We start from the raw sequence: 4,755 nt of genomic DNA, 5'->3' as shown, positions 1-4,755 counted from the left end.
ATGGTGCGATCTTGGCTTACCGCAACCTCTGCCTCCCAGGTTCAAGCAATTCTCCTGCCTCAGCCTCCTGAGTAGCTGGGATTACAGGCACGTGCCACCATGCCTGGCTAATTTTGTATTTTTAGTAGAGACGGGTTTTCTCCATGTTGGTCAGGTTTGTCTCAAACTCCCAACCTCAGGTAATCCGACTGCCTCAGCTTCCCAAAGTGCTGGAATTACAGGCGTGAGCCACTGCGCCTGGCCCTAATTTGGCAACTTTAATTCTTAGGAAGATCAAAGTTCCCTCCAAACCTAATTTGATGTTTTATTACTAACAGCAAAGACCAGTATGGCACAATATTACTCCAGAGAAGTTAAAGGAAGATCCTTAGGGCAGCTTCACCCACATTCATTTTATGGATACCTCCCCTACCTCAAAATGCTTTAGGGAGGTACTGCTGCCATTACATGGTTGCTTATCAAATTTGGAAAGTGCTTGAAAGTTTGGGCATCAGAAAGACATTCCAACATGTGTCTAAACTGCAACTTCAGGTTAATACGACTACAGCAGTTACATTGTGAGAAGTGCTGAAGTTATGTGATGTCTTTCCCGGCACAAAGGTTGCCTTGGTTCCTCACGAGATGGTGTAGCCACCATCTGAATCACCTATGAAATTCCCCTTTCACTGAGTTACGAGGACGTTGGCTCCCTGCATGACTGCAAGCTGAGCAGCATTGGGAGGGCATCCAGGAGGTGGAGGAGGAATGTTGCCAGCAGTAGCCCCAGCTCCAAATCTGGCACCTGCATCATACCCTCCTTCCACCAGCACTGTGGAGTCAGGTGGATAGATGGGACCAAGTGGATAATAAGCCATGGGGATTGTGGAACCTAAAGACCCAACAGCCACAGACTGGGCCATGGGAAGATACAGAGAGGCTCCAGAAAATGCGGCCGATGTGGTGGGGACTGTGGCAGCCCCTGGGTACACAAAACTTGGACGACAGAGCTCTGAGTAGGCAGGTGAAGCATCAGTATAGGGTGGAGCCTGAAAAAGATGCAAGGTCTGAGGGTATACTGGACTCCCAGGAGGCTGCACAGGATAGGTTGGCTGTGTCAGATATTGACCTTTGCTGTTCGTCGTGACTGCAGGTCCGGTTCATCTCGGCATTGGGGACGGTTATCTTTTCCGTCCTCTTCCTGTTTGGAGCCACTTCGTGTCACGTGACAGTCCATCCATCTATCGTCACCCAACGCCTGAGTGGCGCTGCCACCGCAGTTTTTGTATTTTTAGTAGAGACGGGGTTTCACCATGTTGCTCAGGCTGATCTCAAACACCTGGCCTATCTGCCCGTCTCTACCTCCCAAAGTGCTGGGATTACATGCATGAGCCAGTGCACCTAGCCTGTTTCCTCATCTCTTAAATGAGGGAGTCCTTTCTAGCAGTATAAGAACTGTGAATTACGCCTTCCCTTTTACTTTTCCAATAGGAAGCTCACGGTACTCCAAACCTTGTGTGTAAATTTACTAAATGAAGGGTATGATCTTCCACTAAAATCCAAGATCAACAGCCCAAGTCTAACTGATAATTATTTGAATCTAAAGTTTTCCTGCTGGCTTATGAGGACAATTTCTAGGGCGCTTAATCATTATTGGAATTGGGGGTGGGGTTGTCTCCTTAGGCAAAAAGCTGCCTTGAAGAAACATCTTCATTTCCATCAAGAACTCCGTAAGGAAGCCAGTGGTCTGCAGTGGACACATAACATTTCCAGACCATGGGTTTACTCTTATTTCCAGTTCCTACAAATACCCAGGCCTTAAGGCTAGAAGAAAACTAAAAAGTAAGTTGGGAGGTGGTGACAGAAAAGGAGAAATTTCCCTTTATAATAAAGTTCCAGGGGCCAGGCATGGAGGCTCATCCATGTAATCCCAGCACTTTGAGAGGCTGAGGCGGGAGGCTTGCTTGAGGCCAGGAGTTCGAGACCATCCTAGGCAACATAGTGGAAACCCCATCTTTATAAAAAATGTTTAAATTAGCCAGGCATGGTGGGGTGTGCCTATAATCCCAGCTGCTCAGGAGGCTGAAGCAGGAGGATCGCTTGAGCCTAGGAGTTCCAGGCTGCACCGAGCTATGATGGTGCCACTGTACTGAAGCCTGGGTGACAGAGTGGGACCCTGTCTCTTAAGAAAAAAAAAAAAGTTCCCTTCTGAGCCCAGTTAGTTCCATTTCATCTGGTTAACCTGAACCCACACCTAAGATATTCTCTACTCTGAAACCTCCATTTCCATCACCCCTCCACAACTCACACACTTTGTTCAAACCAATTGAACTCTTCATTCACCTAAATCCTTTATGTTCTCCAGAACCACATAAATCCAGAAGCCTTGGTGCCTAAAACTGTCCATAATTTCAGCCTGAAACACTAACGTGGTCTTAGGATAGTCAAAGTATTTCATTTCAATGTATCTGAAAGAGTTGTAGATAAATGAAAATTTTGTAATGCAAATAATTTTGAGTTAGCTCAGAGAAACTAATTTATATATTCACATATATATATTAAGAATTTTATTATACCTCTCTATAAAGCAAAACCACAATCATTTCACCCTAAGAATCTAAAACTTAATGTCTATTTAGAACAAGGTATATTTGCAATCAGTTGATAAATGTCCATTTCAGCAAAATGAGCTGTTTTGTGAGGCCATTCTCACATCCTCAAAATATAGATTTTAGAGCTGCACTGCTGAGTAACACAGCACCAACCGCATGTAGCTATTTAAACTTGTTAAAACATTCTTCAATCACAACACCCCCATTTCAAGTGCTCAGGTCATGTGTGGTTACCAGCTACTGTACTGGAAAGCACAGATGTAGAATATTTCCATGACAGGAAGTTCTATTGGACAGCATTATTCTAGAGCTCTGAACATTAATAAATCTTGAGTTTTACCCTGTGCCCTGAAGAACTAACCACTCACAAAATTTCCCCAGTTGAAAAATTATATTGACTCTACCAGGATGTCTTTTTTTTTTTTTTTTTTTAAAGACAGGGTCTCGCTCTGTCACCCAAGCTAGAGTGCAGTGGCACAATCACAGCTCACTGCAGCCTTGACCTCCTGGGCTCAAACAATCCTCCCACCTCAGCCTCCCACGTAGCTGGGACTACAGGCACGCATCACCGCACTTGCCTAATTTGTGTATTTTTAGTACAGACAGGGTTTCGTCATGTTGCTCAGGCTGGTCTCAAACTCCTGGTCTCGAGTGATCTGCCTGCCTCAGCCTTCCAAAGTGCTGGGGTTACAGGCACGAGTCGCTGTGCCTGGCCCAGGATGAGACCTGATTAGATATTTAACATTTCTCTTTTAATATTTAATAAAATATCCCTTTAACAAAATGGATGAAGAAAGGTATTTTTAACATACAAGTTACATAAAAGGATGTTACTTAAATCTACAGCATATGAACCTGAATTTTTTCACAAATTTCCTTTGGCCCTACTCTGTAGTTCAGTGTCCACAGATGAAAAGCTTAATATTTGCAAGTAATCCCCTCCAATTCCTCATTAATGTTTGCAAGGTATTTGCTTTCTACAGAAATTACACCTTTACAACACAGAAATCCAACCTATTTGTATTCTGTATTGCTGTTACTGGACTTGCTTAGATTTGATCCTTATTTTAACTCCTTGTTTTATGTAAAAATTAAATAGAAATAAAACAGTTAAACTAGATAATATCAGTCATACTGAACTTAAATATGTCATCTAAACGTTTTCTCAAGCTTGTGGACCCTATCTGAACATTCATTCAATCAATTCACTCAATACTACTTAATCAGATAAGAAAGGAGCATCTCAAATAATTCAACCCACAACAGAACAAATACTTAAGGAAAACATCCTTGTGGGGGGAAATTACCATTGCTGACTTTATTTTCTCCCTTCTTTTACAGATTAGGATGTTGCAGTCAAGCACCAGATAAGAGTGGCTTCACTAAACGTTATCCAAGGTCCCTTCAGAAATCCGATAATCTGTTAAAATTTTTGTTGTGAAATGCCTATTTTATCAGCACTGCTAATCAGATAAGCACAAATTTAAGTTAACCATAGCAGAGTGCAACATATTTAGAATCCAAAAAACTAAAAACAAAAAAATTACTTCCCCAGTAGCTAAGTCCCACCACCTAAATCCTGAGCCTTCAGACATTTAGAGACGCAAACAAAATTAAGATACGAAACTACAGATTCACATAGTTCAAATACCCAATCAGATCTGTTATTTAGTCTTGACAGAAATATGCAGCTCATGAAGATTTTCTTAAAATGGGCCTAGTTCCTAATCACTGTTTAATGAATATAATGATAAATATCAGGTGACAATCTAAAAGCTCTAACTTACACCATACAAATAATTTTTCAGTTAGGGTCAAACATAAGAATTAGAAGATCAAGCCAATCAATTTATTTCTCAAAAGGTTCGACCTGAGTAGGTATGTAAGCTGTAATAGTTTATAAAATGCATTCAAAGTGGGTTTTATTTGGTCTTCTCAACTAGTTAGATGACACTCTATTTGAGATAACATGAAACTGGACTGTATGTATGCACACATGCAGTAAATTCTGTGACTCAGCATTAAAAGGAAAAGTTAAGCACTCTAATAGGAACAAACTAATCTGATATTTTAATTTTACACAAAGTTTAAATATTTAAGATATAAATAAATATGGCTGGGCCAGGCACGGTGTCTCACGCCTGTAATCCCAGCACTTTGGGAGGCC

At 41.5% G+C, this 4,755-nt stretch overlaps 1 pseudogene; it reads right to left on the bottom strand.

The window, feature by feature from the left end:
- Positions 1-614: 614 nt before the first annotated feature.
- Positions 615-1,148, bottom strand: LOC105535454 (annotated as a pseudogene).
- Positions 1,149-4,755: the final 3,607 nt, after the last annotated feature.

Source organism: Mandrillus leucophaeus, unplaced genomic scaffold (assembly GCF_000951045.1).
Source record: "Mandrillus leucophaeus isolate KB7577 unplaced genomic scaffold, Mleu.le_1.0 Scaffold146, whole genome shotgun sequence".
NCBI classification, from domain to species: domain Eukaryota; kingdom Metazoa; phylum Chordata; class Mammalia; order Primates; family Cercopithecidae; genus Mandrillus; species Mandrillus leucophaeus.
This window is presented reverse-complemented; position numbering and strand designations above follow the sequence as displayed.